This window comes from Tenrec ecaudatus, chromosome 8 (assembly GCF_050624435.1).
Source record: "Tenrec ecaudatus isolate mTenEca1 chromosome 8, mTenEca1.hap1, whole genome shotgun sequence".
NCBI lineage: Eukaryota > Metazoa > Chordata > Mammalia > Afrosoricida > Tenrecidae > Tenrec > Tenrec ecaudatus.
The window spans coordinates 57,190,275-57,209,237 of NC_134537.1; the positions used below are offsets into that span (position 1 = coordinate 57,190,275).

Here is an 18,963-nt window from a genome sequence, read left to right on the forward strand (position 1 = left end):
TCTAGGACTTCTAGTTGTTAGATTGTGTTGTTCAGCTCTTTTGTTTCTTTACTGTGTTTCTTACCTGTTGATCTATCTTTCTCTGAGAGTGGTATCTTGAAGTCACTTAGTATTATTATTGATCTGCTGATTTCTCTTTTCATCTCTTTGAGAATTTGTGTAATGAATTTTGAGAGTCGTTCCTTTGGCCCGCACATGTTTATTATGGTTATGTGTTCTTGGTCTGTAAATTATGTAATTCCATTCTTTCTTTTCGACCTCCCCCTACATAAAATAAATTTCATTCATTAGACAGTGGTTAAAAATGCTCACATTACTTAAGGACACACACACACACAACACACACACACCATACGTGGGAATCATGAGCTCTATCAAACTGCCAAGAATGGTGACTAAGGCCAAGAGAATCTTTAGTTCTTTGGTCCAAAATTTTTTTACCAAAGTCAGTTGGTTAATCCAAGCAGCTTCTTCACCCTTCATGTGAAACATAGTGTTAGAGTCCTTTATAAAACAAGAGCATATTTTCTGGATTATGTCCAAACTTGCCGGTCTCTTTTTTATCTGAAATTATTTCACCAAGAAGTACTTTTTTCCAGCATGCAAATTCTCCAGCTTCCAGACTGAACAATATGAAAGTTGTGAGCGACCCCCCATCCAAATGTGAAATTCTCTAGAAAGCGATGGTCCTTCAAAATGGAAATCTTGCTCATCTGCATATCTGTTGAAGGGAGATACTTAACCAGTATATCTCATGAGACATATTCACAGGCATGAGGATTATGGGGAAAACAAATCCATATGCCAGGAGCATGTGGTGATTGTTGTGGGGGCCATATCAGATGAACACCTCTTCATGTTTCCTACAATTGGGAGCTGCTCGATTTTCATAAAAGTGTGTTTCCTCATTAAATGCCGCTTCTACCTGAGCTTCCGGACTGTGGTCCAGCAGGTCCAGGAACTGGGCAAGGGCACCTGTGGCTGGCTCTGTGTAGACCGTGCACCAGGCCCACAGGACGACGCTGGAAGTGTAGATGCTCTCAACTGCCTCGGAGAAGAGATGCTGCAGGGAGGGAAAAAGTCTCTGGAGGACCTAAAACATCCCCCAACGTGGGTCCCTCTGCTCTCAAGCCTTTGTTATTAAAGGCCGGGGGAGAAGATTCACCACTCCCAGTTCCAAACAGAGCAAGTGTAAGCTTCAGGTTGCGTGTCCAGGTAAAGCTTCCAGGGAGACGGGTCCCCAGCATGCTTTTCAGAAATTAGGAAAGTGCAGAGAGCCAGCAGAAGAGACAGAGGCGGTTTCCACCTGACCTCGATCCATGCGACTTTTCGTAATGTACGCCCCCAAATCGCTTCTAATCCTGTCCGTAGTGAGCAGGCACAGAAATAGTCATCTGCCCCACCTGCAGGGATGTTTTGCTCATCAACCCTTTTGCCAGCGCCTGGAAAACTAACAGGCGTTAAATTTGGGACTTCAAACTTCCTATCCTCCGGCCACTTCTTCAGTGCTATAAATTCTGAACAGTGGCTATCACCGCGGTCAGGGTCACGATCCCTCCTCCTTGAGAGCAGCAGCAGTAGGCGGCCCGAGCACGTGGAAACCAAGCAGAACGCCCAAGAGGAATGCGGGCTAAAGCACAGACTTTAGCTGAAGCGACCTAGTGCCATTAAACCTGCCTCCTGACCTCCAAGTTCCTGGGCCCAAGTCCTTGACCAATAGATGGACACCCTCTTTCTCTGCTGCATGGCCGCTGCATTTGCACCCTTTCTTCTGAGTTGTAATGCCCATTTTTGTCTCTCATTATGTTGTGTACTTTGAAATCTACTTTGTCAGAGATTAACATTGCCACCCCTTCTTTTTTTTTATTGCCAGTAGCTTGTTTAATTTTTCACCGTCCTGTGACTCTCCATCTATTTTTCTCTGAGACTTTGAGATTTGTCTCTTGAAGGCCCCAGATGGATGGATCTTGTTGTGCAATCCAGTCTGTTACTTGTCTTTTTATTGGTGCCTTAGTATAATTAAATGTAGATTAGTCCCTGTCATCTCACATTATTTGTGCTTGCTATTTCCCAACTCCCCCTCTTATGGGGTGGTGTGTGTGTGTGTAATTTATTCGTGTCTTTGTTTCCCCAAATGTTTGGAGCACTCTTTCCATTGTTTGTGTTCTCAGTGGTGGTGCATCCTGCTTTGATCGCATGTTTGAATGCTGTGGTTGCTGGTTTTCTGTCCATAAGGAACTGGATAGTAATTTTTATAATGTTGGTTTTGTATTTATGAATTCTCTAAATATTTCCTTGTTTAAGACAACTTTTATTTCTCCTTCAAATTTGATGGAAAGATTTGATGGATAAAGGATTATTTGCTTGTAGTGGTTGTCGTTCAATTTCTGAATCTATCGCTCCAATTTCTTTTTCTGGCTTGGTTTCTGCGGAAAGGTTTGAGCTCATTCTTGTCAGTTTACCTTTATATATGACTGCTTTTTCCTTCTAGCTGCTGTCAGAATTCTCTCCTTTGAACTCTCCAATTCTTTGAATGCTCCTATACAACTATCCTTGAAGTTGAATAATGTGATTACTGTATGTCTTGATACGTTTCTGGGGGGAGGGGGAGTTAATCTATTTGGTGTTCTCTGTGCTCCCTGGATGGTTATCTCCTCCTTGTTTATGATATTGGGGAGATTTTCTTGCAAGAATTCCCATACTATTTAATGATAGACTTATTTATTATTACCTGCTCGGGTATCCCAATGATTAGAATGTTATTTCGCTTTATAACATCCCACATCCTCCTCAGGCTTTCTTTTGGTTTTTTTTTGTTTGTTTGTTTGTTTCTCTCGTTTGCTGAAATCTGCTTGGTTATCTTCCACTACACTAATTTTCTTTTTCATGTCATCCAGTCTATTGGTCATATCTTGTACTTCGTTTGTTTTTTTTTAATTTCTGTTAAGTCTTTATTTAGTTTCTTGATTTCCTTTTGCTGTGAAGTTTTTCTTCATCTTTTTTCAGCATAGATTCCCTAATCTCTTGTAGGGACCTAAATGTCATTTTCTTGTATTCTGTATCTGTCAATTCAAGGGCGTCATCCTCTGTGTACTTCATTGGGTTTGGGTAATCTTCAGTGTTGACTTTTGTTTTTCTTGATTTTTTTTGTGGTAGTAGCTGATGGCTGTTACTTGTACTGTAAAGTGGTGGAACTCTAGATGATGTATAGGCTTCTGGGGTGTGCAGGGGGCAGGGTTAGACAAGGATCTTACAGAAGCTGGAAATTGTTTTATGTGGAGATAAGGAGGTAGCTATAGTTTTGGGTACGAGGAATGGGATATTGTTGCTGGAGTAGGTTTTAAGAGGTAGTATTAATCATAGGAAGTCTTCCTTTTAAATGCAATAATTTTTGATGAGTTGGACAAGAGGGTTTTAAGCGAGTTTTTTTTTTAACTTGATAGGTTATAAGAGAGATGGGGGAAGTAGGGTCTTAAAGTATGTTGGTTTGGGTAGGTGACGGGCATATTAAGAGCTCTACCAGAGTCAAGTATAGACCCTGTATATTATGTAGGGAGACTGGAGCCCATCTGCTATTGATTCCATCCCCAAGTGTAGCTTATCTTTGCTCAGTTGTTTTTAGTGGGCCAGATCTATTGTTGAGATGATTTCAAAATCAGGTGGATATATTCAGGGTTATATTTAGTTTTACCTGGGTGTTTTACATTTTTTCACCTTCTGACTGTGCATGCATATGACCAATTGTTGATCTGTTGCACAATGGTATATAGTATCTTCTGGCATATGTAGTCAGTCAGAACCCTGTAGATTCCATCTGGTAGGTACTACAGTAGAAATTTATGCTGTTGAAAATATATTTGCAATGAGGAAGTCATTGGTGTCACAAAATTTTACCATGCAATCTCCCGCTTTGTATCTTTTATGAAAGCCACATTTTCCAACAACTGACCATTCCACTTTGTTTCAAATTTTCACATTCTAATTACCAATAATTATCAATGGATCATGATTTCATGTTTGATCAATTTCAGAAGTAGATACAAGTCTGAAATTTCATCTTTGAGTTTTGTGGTTGCTACCGATTTTGACTAATAGTTATATTAGCTGGTCGTGTGTTTAAATGAATGTATATTATGCCATCATAGACAGAATTGCATCTCAGGACAGACTTTGGAGTAATCTTCTTTAAGAATGAGTGTGATAGCAAGGGAATGGAGTGGCAAGGTCCCCAGGCAATGCTTAAAGTGGACTTTGGGGCCAGGGCGTGGTGCCCCAAAAGACTGGACTGGAAAACGCTCCTAAGGGCCAGCAAACGATCCCTGAACTAACTACAAGCTTTTCTCTTGTGAACTGTTTTGTTCTGTTCTTTGTCAGTGGTTTGTTTTTGTTGTTTTGTTGCCTGGTTGTATACTGTTGCTTTGTTTTCCTCTGTCTTGTTTTCGTCCATGTTAGTGTCTCCACAGGTCTGTCTGAATAGGACAGGCTGGATGAACTATCTGGAGGAAAAACAACGGGACCGACAGTTCCGGGGGGCCTTGGGGTGGGGGGGTAGAGGGGGTAAGGAAGTGGTGTTAACAAACCCAGGGACAAGGGAACAACATGGGACCCCAAATGGTAGAGAAGGGGGAGTGGCAGGCCTGGTGGGAAATGATCAAGGGTAAGGTTGCTTAGAGAAGAGGTATACTCTAGCCCAGGTGGCGACGAAGCATGGTAGTAGGGCAGGAGGAAAGTCAAGGGAGATGGAGGAAAGAGCTAGGAGTCAAAGGTCATTCATGGAGGTCTAGACAAAGACATGTACATGCAAATATATATAGGAGGATGGGGAAATAGATCTATGTGTCTATATTTATAGGTCAAATATTAAGGTGGCGGAAGGACCTTGGGCCTCTACTCAAACACTCCCTCAATGCATGAATACCTTCTTTTATTAAATTGGAACTCTATGATGCTCACTCTCCCGACACAACGCTGGAGCCAAAGTGGGTGAACAAGTAAATGTGGTGAAGAAAGCTGATGGTGCCCGGCTATCAAAAGAGATAGTGACTGGGGTCTTAAAGGCTTGAAGATAAACAAGCGGCCATCTAGTTCAGAAGCAACAAAGTCCACATGGAAGAACACACCAGCCTGTGTGATCGAGGGGTCCCAAAGGGATCAGTTACCAGACATCAAAGAACAAAAAATCATATCATTGACTGCACACCTCCATGATAGGATCGCTGAAGACAAATGGGTGCATAAGCAAATGTGGTGAAGAAAGCTGATGGTGCCCGGCTATCAAAAGAGATAGTGTCTGAGGTCTTAAAGGCTTGAAGGTGAACAAGCGGCCATCTAGCTCAGAAGCAAAAAAGCCCACATAGAAGAAGCACACCGGCCAGTGCGATCACGAGGTGTCAAGGGACCAGGTATAAGGCATCATGCAAAAAAAAAAAGATTTAAGTGTGTGTATGCATGTGTATATATGTGTATATGTATATATGTATACGTATATATATACCATATTAAATGAAGGGAGAAGTGCAGAGTGGGGACCCAAGGCCCAAGTGATGGCCAATGGAGATCCCCTCATAGAGGGGTTTAGGCGAGGAGATGGGTTAATTAGGGTGTGAGGTAGTACCGATGAAGAACACAGCTTTCCCCCAGATCCTGGATGCTTCCTCCCCCCAACTACCATGATCCGAATTGTACCTTGCGGGGCTGGATAGGACAGAGGCTGTACACTGGTGCATATGAGGGCTGGAGGTACAGGGAATCCAGGGTGGATGATACCTTCAGGACCAAGGGTGTGAGGGACGATGCTGGGAGAGTGGAGGGTGAGTGGGTTGGAAAGGGGGAACTGATTACAGGGATCCACATGTGACCTCTTCCCTGGGAGAGGGACAGCAGAGAAGGGGGGAAGGGAGACTCCGGATAGGGCAAGATATGACAAAATAACGATGTATAAATTACCAAGGGCACATGAGGGAGGGGGGAAAGGGGAGGGAGGGGGAAAAAAGAGGACCTGATGCAAGGTGCTTAAGTGGAGAGCAAATGCCTTGAGAATGATGGGGGCAGGGAATGTATGGATGTGCTTTATACAATTGATGTGTGTATATGTATGGATGGTGATAAGAGTTGTATGAGTCCCTAATAAAATGTAAAAAAAGAAAGGAGAAAAAAATGATGAGGGCAAAGACTGTACAGATGTATTAGTATGAACTGTGATAAGAATTGTATGAGCCCCAATAAATTGTTAAAAAAAAAAAAAGAATGAGTGTGATACCATTTCCCTAGGATCTGTCTTTCCTGGGATGGTAAACCCTGTGATCATGCAATTCAAATGGCCAGGACTAATCTATTTCAGGAATGCCTCAGATAGGAGCCTTGTTGGCATAATGCTTTACATATCAGACTGTTAACTGCAAGGTAGCAGTTCAAAATCACTGACCTCTCTGTGGGGAAGCAAGGAGTTTCTTCTTCTGGAAAGGATTAGTCTCAAAGACCCACAAGGGTAATTCTACTCTGTGCTATATGGTCCCTATGAGTCAGAATTGACTGAATGTCTATGAGTTTTGAGTTTTTGAAGGAGTGACAAAGATATCTATCTTTTATGTCCTATTTCATTTTTTATGACTTTCAGTTTTACTAGATTCATATGTCATACATTCCGTGAACTTATGGTTAATAGATTATTTTTCAGCTGTAAATCACATCAGCAAATGAAGGTGCTGATAATTTTGCTCTATTTGTGTCATTAAGTTGAACTCTTTTTTGAATGCCTCCCAACCTGCGGGGCTTATCTTGTAGCACTATATCTGATAATGTTCTTCTGCTATTCATACTGTTTGCAGTGGAGAATCCCTCACTAGTGCACATATTCCTTATTCCTAGTCAGTTTTTAGTCTGGATGCTATGCTGAAACCACTTCATCATGTCTGTTCCTGCTGGTTGTTGAACCTGGAACAATTTCCAACAGGAAAGCAATACACTGGCCACCTCACTATGAAAAACTAGCAGGCAAATGATGGAAGCACAAGTCAGTTCAGATTTACCCCACTTTAAGCTAAAATGACTATGCAAAAGTAGATTATTAGGTTTGGGGAAAAGATGGATTCATTAAAAGAAATTCTCCTCAGAATGAATTGTGACAGCCTTTTCACACTCTTCAGCAGTGTACTGCAGCCATGCAGAATAAAAGCCAGATGATTAAATAAACTGACTTCATTATCCTCGTGTGTCCATTTTCCTACAGTGATTACCTATTGGTTTTTGCAAATAGAAGCCAGAAGGCTGAATATAATCTTTAGTGGTCAGTATCCCATAAAGTAGAATAAAGAAGGGATCAGGATGGATAAGGGAAAATGGCCAACATAAGTCTTTGTCTTGTTTTCATAATAGAGTAAATAAACAGTACATGGGCTATTTTTCACTATCACTTTTATTGGAGTGCTTATACAATTAAATTTTAATGTAATGAATAAGGCAAGCAAATATATCGTAGAAGGAGTCCCACCAGAATACTTCTTAGTAGTGAGGATGGGAAGACATCCTTTCATGGACTTTGGACATGTTGTCAGGGGAGATCAGTCTATGAAATAGGATATCATGAATTACACAGTTGAGGGTCACTGAAAATAAGGAAAACTCTAAAGGAGATAGATTAACACAGTAGTCGCAACAATGGGATAAAACATAGTAAAAATTGTGAGCACGGTCTAGGACATGGCAGTGTTTCATTCTCTAGCATATAGGATCAATAGGTCATAGTTGCATCAGTATGTAATATTTTTAAAATAATGTTTTATTATGCTTTTGTTGAAAGTTCATGCAGAAAATTAGGTTCCTAGTTAACAAATTATATACATATTGCATTGAATCAGATACCCTATTTTAGTTTCTAGTGGAGAGAGGTGTGGCAATTCATTTCCATAAAGATTACAGCCTTGGAAGACCTAAGGCAGCTTTACTGTGTCCTATAGTTTGTCCCATTTACTAGAGATACATTAAGACAGTGAGCATAATGTTTTTAGTGATAATTGTTACATTTTTCACAAAGTGTCAGACTTCTCATCATTTCCATTCTGGTTCTAGAATCCCCAATGATCTAGTTTTTCTACTCTTCTTACCTTCTGGTCTTTGTTTTATGGTAAACATTGACAGTTTGGTCTCATATAGATATTATATGTAGAACACAGTATTCATGAGTGATAATGTATTTTAGGCATATTAAACTATCAGGGAATAGTGTAGGAGGTTTCTTAACTCTCTATCAGTCTGGTAAGGTTGGTATTTTCCCCCCCAGAATGGAATTTTTTTCTACATTTTTCTATCATTATATCTGTAAGGATTGCTTGTATTTTGGCAAAAAGGTTGGATTTTTAGTGGAAGTCAGACACTATCCAGTTTTTCTGGTCTTGGGATAGTTGAGGCTATGGTTCAAAGAAGCTATTCATCTTGTAAACTAGTTTCCTAGTTTCTGTAGCATTCCATGAGGAACAAGACCAATTATTCTAAGTTTCTAAAGATCCTGTCCATGATATTGCTTAAAATCTAAAGAAGAAGAAGAAGAAGAAAAAGACTCAGTACCAAGACTTGAAAGATATAATAATTTTAAAATAAAGCATAATAATACAAAGTATAACCTGAACAAATTTTAATATTTTATGAATTTTGATTATTGTATGATACCATATGTTCCCTTTGATAGAGGTTGGGAAGGTGAAAGCTTAGGGGATTGTGAAGGCTTTGGGAATGTGAAAGATTTTATGTATCACCTTCTTGACAAACATTTTTCTTTGCATTATACATATGCAATATCATTTTATCTTCAAAATCATTCTCATTTACCAGATTGACAAATTGATAGTTTAAAGACTCTTAAAAGAGACAAAAAGTCAAAATTTGAATTGGATCTAGTCCTAATAACAAACAGATTTTCTTTATTTAAAAATGATATATTTCACCCTCAGTAATTTACAATTGTAAAATATAATACTAAAATAATTTTCTTCTAACAGTGTCCGCATTGAATTTAGTGATGATAGTGTTTTATAAGGCTGATTTTTTAAGTCTTTTTTTTCCATCTTTCCTCTTTAAAGAGTGTTTGGAAAGATCAGATAGAACATCCTACTAATGGATTAAGAACTGGAACCAGACAAACTACTGTATAACATGACATCCAATCCAAAGTATGCTTCCATAGTAATATAATTTATTATGATTTCACAAAGTAAATAACTATTATCTTTACCTTGCACTTAACAGATTAAATTCATCCATTTATTTCTACTCTTTTTTATACTCCAAGAAAATGAGATAATTTTTCTTTTTTTAATACATAATAATTATGCAATTAAAAAACACCAACAGAAGAGTAGACACAGCAAATAAGAGAAAATCTTAACATTTTTTGGAAATTGAAAGTGAACAAGAAAGTTGAAACTGGCCTAGAGAAAAGGAACAGAGTTCTCCAATTAGAAGCAATTTATTCACATTATTGAAACTTGAAAAGGCTAAGAAATTAGAGACACAATTTTTCTATGAATGCTTAATGGTGAAACATCTGAAAAGCAGAAAATTGCTTGGAAGTTTGCATAAGGTGAACATTCTTTTCTTCAGCTCAAGCAGTAATTAATGCCTTATGCCCCCAAAAGATTTATTTATATGTGATAAAATCAGAGATGTGCTCCCTTGGTGATATCAGACAATGCTGAGGATGAGAGTGATGACAATCCATTCTACATCGAACCTGATAACTCCCAATCTCCTTTTCTAATTTGGATTAAAGAATTCCCAGAGGCAAAATTGTATTATTTCAAGTTGTAGATTATAGCATCTTTTCTGGAGAAACTGATCACTTCAAGAGAAGAAAAAATATTCGGACATTAGTTTTTAGGTTCATTTAATAAAATTGATTTGTGGTGTATTAGTCCTGGTCATGGACTGAGGTAGTTAGTTTATTGTGCCAACCTGGCTGATAAACATGTGAGATTAATTGAAGGCAGAGAGTTCAATTGCTCCGTGAGCCTTACCTTACTAGTTCTCGGGTCTCTTGCTTTGTGATGGTCAGACCAGGGTGCAACTGCTTTAGCCAGTTCCCTGCTTCAGCTGGCAAGGCTCACTTCATGCAAGACATCCCCAAGGAGAAGCCCCATGGACCTACCCCATGCAGCCCTGGGTGCTGGAGCAACTGTGTAGAGACCCCTGCCAGCGCTGAGAAGAATACACTTTCACTGACTCAGCTTTCGTCCTGCAGTTGGCATCATTGCATCTGTTTTGTGGGATGGAGGAGGACTTTGTGGATTAGTGTCAGACATTTGAGTTAATGCTGGACTTGTGGGCTTGGGCAGCACTGGGTTGGGGTGTTTTCTTGATGTGCACTTAACCTTTATATAAAACTCTCTCTTATACATGAGTTTCTGTGTATTTGTTTCTCTAAAGTACCCAGACTATCACATGGACATAGAAATTTAATCAATTTATTATGGCTGAACCAGTAAAGATAAGGTAGGATTTATTGCAGTAACCAAATCACAGTCTGAGTGCTTTTACACAGCATATGGTTATTTTCACTTGAGCTAAATGCCCATTGTGTGGCAATGCATGGGTCCACTCGTTATACTCACTCAGGTTTGCATGCTTTTCTAGGTTAACTATCATTTGAAATTGAAGGTAGAAGGCAGCCATTTTGGACATTCGGTCCTTCAAAGAGTATAGGTCACAATTGAAATTGATCCCAGAAAAATGAGAAAGAAAGCCAAGGAGGAAGAAATCATAATATCCAGGAAGCAGGAATTGTAGCATAGCAGAGCGATGAGGACACCGTCTCCCTAGCAGTGGCCGGTCATCCCCAGGAGAGCCAGTGTGCAGCACGTTGGTCAGTATGTAGAGAGTAGCCAGTCAGAACTGAAGCAATGAAACCGAGCATTACAGAAGGGCTGTCTCCGAACGGAGAGTTGGATAGATTGCCTGATTGTGCAACCATTTCAAAGAGTGATTTTCAATTCCTCAGGAAATTTTGAATTAAATAAGTGAGAGACAAAAATTTAAGTAATAAAAGAAAATATGGTGAATTCAAAATTGTGGAGGGACGAGTGGAAGGAAGGATGCTTGTGCTCAGCATTACATGATGCACTGTATCTGTGAACAATATTTTTCATAGACAATATATAAATCTTGAATTTTATTTTAATAATTATGAATTTTATTGGAAGAATGAAAGTAATATGTAGACATGTACATGGGTGTTTGAGAGGGAGCAATGTTGGATAATTACTAGATAATTTATAAACAATGCTTATCATTAAACAATAAAGAAACTAAAGCATCTATATGTAGTAAAATAGGTAAGAGAAGAACTATTCTGTCTCTAAGGAGACAGGAGATAATTGGGTTAGTGAAGAGGTCTGCTCCTTCTCATTGTAGTTGTATTACTCGACTATGAGCACATATTACTTTTCTAATATTTAAAAAGAAATACACATGAGTGAAAATGATGAAAAGATCTATGAGTGCTTTGGGATATTTGTGCAAAAGCCTCAGAGTTTTTGCTAATTTTAGCAGAACTGAGTATTAAATTCCTGCTGCTAGAATGCTGTTGACAAAAGTAAACGAATAGGACAAGATGCATCAAAATTGAGCCCCATGTTGCTCACAGTACTGGGGTGAGTAGATGATATTTTTCTCAGTCAGGACTGCAGTCTCCTATTTGCACACATTTGCAATGACTACTGGCCGTAACAAAAGCTTCCCTTTATGTGGGCCAGGGAAAAGACCCTTCCAAGTACAATGGCAAAAAAAAATGTCTTTTTCCTCATTAATACAAAAAAATTAGGACAGTCGAATTGGAAACTACTCATGCTATTTTTTTCACGAAGGACATGTCAGTTTCGTGTTGGATTTGGGCTCCTTCACTATGAGGAAAAGCAATTTTATACTTTGAACTCTCCAGAGGCCCCATGGGAGCAAAGATTTATGCATCTGCTCACATACAAAATTATATGAGAACCGTCTGGTACAGATTTCCTCTGACACGTGGAGTCAGTATTAGTCAGAATTGGCTTTACAACTACAACAATTAACAAAAGACCCAAACTCACAGCCTATAAAGTGCCAAGGTGGCACCAATAGTTAAGTGCAGTAACTTGAAAATTAGAGGGCAAGTTCACCTTAGAAAAAGATCTAATGAACTACAACAAGGTTTTGATCCACTATATTATATATATATGCACGCACGCACACACACACACATGTGTTGAGTTTCTTTGAAAGGTCCCAACCATCGAAAACCCTGTGGAGCACAGTTCTTTTCTGAAGCACATGGTTTGCCTTGTATAAAGCCAGTACAGACCTGATGTGGCATGGAAGTACTCTGTGATATTTAGGTTTTGTGTCAACCTGATTTTGTTTGGATCTAACACAATGTAATACACTCCATGATAAGATATAACATAATGTAATCAACTCTGTGAGCAGCCAGTAGTTATAATGGTGTGGGGACCCCTTGGTCACAGCACAAACTTGAAATAAATGGCAGAATATCACAGTGGGGGTCTAGCCTTCTCCTTTTTGAGCAGACTCTGTGGAATAGCTTCACTTCTGCTAGATCTGGATCCTGCATCTGGTTCTTGGACTTCATGTCATGCTACATGCCAATCCCAGGAACCATTAGCAAATTGCAGACCTGGGTTTGACTTTGCATTAAGCAATTGGTGGTCTATGTCCTTCCCAGTTTGTTAGCCCTCACAGCTACAAATGTAGTCAGGAGAAGGCTCCAGCTTACCACCGGACTCATGGACTTGAATCAGAACCAGACAAGATTTATTCCTACAATTGTCTGGGTCGGTTTTCAATATAAATCTCTTTGTATGTCCATACACACATCAGCATCGCTGGTTTTGCCTCGCTAGAGGACTTAAGCTAACACACACTATCAAAAAGGAATGTTAGTGCAACCAGCCTTCTGTTTTTTCAAGGCCATTAATGGGCTATTCAAATTATTGTTGGAAAGGATGGGATCCATTATTTCTGATACTCAAGGTGAAGTTTGAGGGCATAGGCAGAGAGAGACTGGATGTGACTACCTGGCCTGGCAGTCTAACAATGAATATCTTTGCTCTGTTTTCATTGTTTGTTCTTAAATTTACATTTCTATGTAAGTCAAATATACCTAAAAACTACATGACTCTCGTTACTTTAAAGATTAGTCTTAATACGATGAAGCTTTTCTGTCAGTAACACCAATATATGTTTTACATAGACTCTCTGGCAAAGGAAAATAAAACTGCCAAGTGAGATAGGTTTGCAGTTTCCCTCACGGTTTAACTAGGAGAGTAAGTGACCATGCATGAAGGACAAGTGACTATAATGTAAATGCTGAATTTCATAACTCCTCCAATGTGTCAAGAGCAGGATTCTAGCACACTCTGCTCAATGAATAAATTACACTTTCTCAGCACAAAGTATTTGCTTTGCAATAATTTCAGCACATGCTTTAGACTCCTTATAGATTATTTATGGCCATATACCTGTTAGAATTTAAAGTAAATAATTACTTATCTAAATAATACAGTAACCAAAAACTGGTGAACAAATTTTATTAGGACATTTAAAAAACATATATTTTTCAGGGTCTAAATAAGTTTTAAATTTTAATTATCTCCTTTTTTCTTTTACAGACTTACCCTATGCCCTTGATTTACATGGTTAGTCAAATGACCATATTGTTGATTTATCACTATGAAACATAAGGGTTTTCTTCATATTCCAGCTGCAGTTACTATACAGGGTTATATGTATAATCTATGGGCAGGATTTTGTTTCTACTAACATAAATAATAAATAGTAGTCTTCCATTCTTCTTGGTGCATCCTGGGGCCAGATGCTGTGGAAAACTGGGATACTGAATCTGGATCTTCAAGGCACACAGCATGCTCCAGAGGCTGCAACTATAAGATCCAAGTAATAATAAATTTAAATAAGTAAATTTTGAAAGAGAAGAAAATAGAAATATCTATATCCATAAACCACCAACTTCAAAAAATGCAAAGTATTTTTTCTTAGTCAATGTAATATGTTTTCGCTCTCTCTTTATATGTGTATGGTATTCATGGCTCTTACACAAGAGCGCTTCCAAAAGTTTGTGGGAAACCCCATGATCTGTTCATTACTTTTCCTCGTGAATTTTTTGAAGCCCCTTGACGCAAGGTCATCATTATCTCGGTTTAAAAATCTGGCTTTCAGAAGAATTCTATAGAAATGGGCTGAATGAGTTTAGGCTCTTCCCTTGTATTCTCGATTTCTGTAATAATATTTTTATTCAAAAGTAAGCTATCATAATTTCACTTTCCTCTTTCACAGATACAAATGAAATAAAACATGAATTACTAAAATAATATACAATTTATATATTATATATATATATATATATATATAATTTTTCACTGCTCCTACTACCCAGGGCAATGCTGTACAACAGAAAATTTTCTTAAATATGCCATTTTTTGAATTCCCGGGCAGTTTTAATCAATTTGTATAACTGTACACTAATCACAATTCATCTCAGCAAGGTTTGAAAATATCTTTGCTTATGGCTATGCACCCTGTCCTTGTCCTTGGCAAGATTTGATTTCCTCATCACTTTACAATTCAAATGCATTCTACTTGCCCACTCACATCTTGGCGCTGCTTCCCTTTCATCCTTCACAGAGATAATCTCTGAATCAAATGTGAAACCCACTCAATAGGTTGCTTTCTTGGTCTCCTCCCTTTTTCATTAATATTTCATTTCTAAGACCTGACCACTAGAAAAACCTTGGTCAAGCAGCAGTGTGATTTTGATTAAATAGATTTTCAATGTTTGATGCACTTCAAAGCCCAGATTTAATATAAAGAAGCAGTAAAGGTAATGCGATGTAGCTCAAACATTGAAAAATGATTTCTGACCAAGTCTGAGACAAGGAATGCCTCTGGGTATAAGATTCATTTGTCTTTGACTAATGGGTTTGTGGTTTTTTTGTTCCCTTACATTTTTAAAACAGCGTTTTTTTTAAGTGTGTATAAAGGGGTGGAGTAGACTGCTAAATAAGTGGGGAAAACAATGTTTAATTCTTGCCCTGACTCATTTCCCCACTCCCTTCTTTCCATCTGCTCTTTAAACTTGGCTCATTGGATGTGAGGCATTTCTATGATCACACCGTCATCCTACATAATAGGAAAGCATTTTACACCCAGCAACTGCTTGGCAGGTGGCAATTAGGTCATGTTTGAAGAGTGGGTAAGGTGAGCAACTTGCAAATAAAGTGAGAAAAGACTCTAAAGTGATTCAGTGGTGGGAGATGCTAGCATCTTTGAAGCCAGCCCCATGGAGGCTGAAGAGAAATTTTAAGTTTATTAAGGCACAGGCTTCACAATGATCTGAGGGGCCATGCTGTTGGATTTGCACGCCATGTTCTGGGCGAGTCTTTTCATTGATTTTGTATGCCTGCATCAAGTGGCATCAGTCAGTGCCTCCATGGGTATATAAATGATGCGTATATGACTTTCTACTATTGTGGCATTCAAGAGATCCCTAAATGGATATCTGTGTGATTTTATATGGAAGAGAAGGACAGGGGAGATAGGAGGGAGACGTGTGGGGCCAAAGGAAAGTTGATATAAAATACATATAAAATACCAGCAAATATAGAGATAGGATAGCTCTGAGGAAAACTATGATCCTTGTAAAAACCGAAGTCTGACCTAAGCTGATACATCATTTTTTAGCCTTTCTTCTGCATCTTCGTTCTGCTCCATCCCCTCTCCTCCTATCCTTCTCCGGCTTTTGCCCACCCCTACTGCTCTTACATTAAGCACCTCACTGTGCTTGATTGTAGCTGCTTGGGGAGATGTAGAGAATAATTAAGAGAAGGCATGCCAATATTTAAGGAATGTTTAAAAGAAGCTTTCCATTCACGTTTTGGTGGATGACAGCGAAAAAGGTATCAGTGAACAGATTTAGTGGGGGACACTCAATTATGAACCTGCAACTACTGACATTTATAGTACTAACGTGCTCTTTGGGGGCAGAATGCTGGTTTAAGATTTCTTGGAGAAGGAGACATCAATTTGAGTCTAAAAATTTATGTTGAGAAGCAAACTGATGATGATGGTGGGTCACCACTTTGACACTCCAGATGCTACAAAAGTTTCTGAACTATATGTAAGGAAAAGATGGTATTTAATAAAAGCACTTCCAATACTTTATAGAAAGAGCCTCTTAATAGGGATAAGTACAAGAATGTAGTTATTCAAAATGAAAAATTCTATTAAAGTCTGAAGGCCTGTCCTAGGTGCTATAATGAAAAATTAGTTTGCTCTTACCCAACGAAAGCTATAAAGGATACTGGGCAGAAGAAAGAAAGTCATGCCCATGAATGTGACTTATATAGCTCACCTTACAAGATTCTAAAGAACTTGTAGATTGAATAATAAATCCATTTGAGTGCATGATGTCCAAATAGTCTTACAGACAATAAAAATACGGACACTAGAAAACCAGCTTTAAGCATATATTACAAGGGAAAGTTAAAATGTAGACTGATATGCTTAAAGTTAATTGATGTCATATATTTTAATAATGATTTGCTAATTTAGCACACGATTGTAGAAAAGCTTTACCAAGAATGTTAGCAAAGTGGCACTTATTTCTCATGAGCTAGACCGGTGACCTGGGTGGGGGACAAGTGTGGAGTACAAATATAAATATATAGATGGTGAATCTTGATTCAGTAAGGCATTTATAACACTCATTATTGTGGATGACTGAGAAAATACAATTTGCTTTTTCTTTTTTATACTTTTATTAGGGGCTCATACAACTCTTATCATAATCCATACATACATCAATTGTGTAAATCACATTTGTACATTCATTGTCCTCATCATTCTCAAAACATTTGCTCTCCACTTAAGCTCCTGGCATCAGGTCCTCCTTTTTTCCCCTCCCTCTCCGCTCCTGCTCCCTCATGAACTCTTGATAATTTATAAATGATTATTTTGTCATATCTTTCCCTGTTCCACGTCTCCCTTCACCCACTTTTCTGTTGTCCATCCCCCAGGGAGGAGGTCTTATGTAGATCCTTGTAATTGGTTCCCCTTTTCAAACCCACCCTCCCTCTATGTTCCCAGTATCGCTACTCATAGCACTATTCCTGAAGGGATCATCTGCCCTGGATTCCTTGTGTTTCCAGTTCCTATCTGTACCAGTGTACATTCTCTGGTCTAGCCAGACCTGCAAGGTAGAATTGGGATCATGATAGTGTATGTGTTGGGATCATGATAGTGTGTGTGTTGGGGGGGGGGGTGTAGCATTTTGGAACTAGAGGAAAGTTGTAGTTTTCATCATTTCTACGTTGCACCCTGTCTGGCTCGTCTCCTACCCAAGACCCCTCTGCAAGGGGATCTCCAGTGGGCTACAAATGGGCTTTGGCTCTCTACTCCTTACTCCCCACACCCTCATTCACTATGGTAAGATTTTTGTTTCTGATGATGTCTGATACCTGATTCCTTCAACACCTCGTGATCGCACAGGCTGGTGTGCTTCTTCCATGTGGGCTTTGTTGCTTCTGAACTAGATAGCCGCTTATTTACCTTCAAGCCTTTAAGACCCCAGATGCCATACCTTTTGATAACTGGACACCATCAGCTTTCTTCACCACATTTGCTTATACACCCATTTGTCTTCAGCGGTTGTGTTGGGAAGATGAGCATCATAGAACGCCCATTTAATACAAGAAAGTATTCTTGTATTGAGGCAATACTTGAGTGGAGGTCCAATGTCCTTCTGCTACCTTAATACTAAACCTATAAATATATGCACAAAGATCTACTTCCCCCATCCTCATATATAAATATATTTGCATATATACATGTCTTTATCTAGACCTCTCTAAATGCCCTTTGCCTCCCTGCTCTTTCCTCTATTTCCCTTGACTTTTCTCCTGTCCCACTATCATGCTCAGTCCCCACCAGGGTTTCAGCAATTCCTCTTTGTTACTAATTTCATGAAGAATTATTTGGATTTGTATCTGATTGTAAAACTATCCCCTCAGTGTTCTGATTAATAGCTTTATGTCAACCTGATGATAAAGCTCTTTAGTAGTGTGTCATTTGGCAACATTAATTTGTTTTGCGCTGTTCAATTTTTTTTAATAAATCATGTTTTTGGGGCTCTTACAGCTCTTATCAAAATCCATCCATACGTCCATACATCCATTGGTCCTGTGTGCTCTGATCAGACACACCCCACTCCCCAAGCTATAGCTTCAGTGCTGTCCTCTGTCGTGGCATTTTTCTGGGCGTGGAGGGGGAGAGGGGGCTATTGGGAGGGTGGGTGTCCATGTAGCTGGGACTGGGGCCAGCCTGCAGACCTCTCTATTGGTTTGCTGCTTCATGTTGGTATATTGCATTCATGTCTTGGCACACCACGTTGAAGTCTCCCTCTCTCCCTCTCCTGTGGAGATATAAACAAAATTTTTATTGGTGACTTAGATGACAATGTTATGTTTCAGGTTTATTTCTAAGTAGAAAAAAAATCTCATAATAGTTCTAGTGGTTTTGAACTTGATAATTTTCAGACGTTCAAACCACATGAACACCATAACACAAAGTTCATATTTCTTTTCCCTAATTGTCAGAAATTCTGATGCCACCTGTATTGCTTAAATCCCGCAATCTCCTGGAGGACCTCACATCTGCCACTGTTTCTGTCCCCTTTGTGAAACCTCTGCTAGGTTTGGACCTCATGAAGTATTTAACGAACAGTCCGAAGTCCTTTGAAACAATTATTTTTATTTATTTATTTATTGATTGATTTTGGTTCAAGGATCATTTGTTGGCCCTTAGGAGTGTTTTCCAGTCCAGTCTGTTGGGGCACCACGCCCTGGCCCCAAAGTCCACTTTCAGCATTCCCTGGGGACCTTGCCTCTCCATTCCCTTGCTGTTCCGCTG

General features: G+C 39.1%; 1 pseudogene; it reads right to left on the reverse strand.

Moving 5' to 3' along the window:
• Positions 1-208: 208 nt before the first annotated feature.
• Positions 209-1,789, reverse strand: LOC142455405 (SET domain-containing protein 4 pseudogene; annotated as a pseudogene).
• Positions 1,790-18,963: the final 17,174 nt, after the last annotated feature.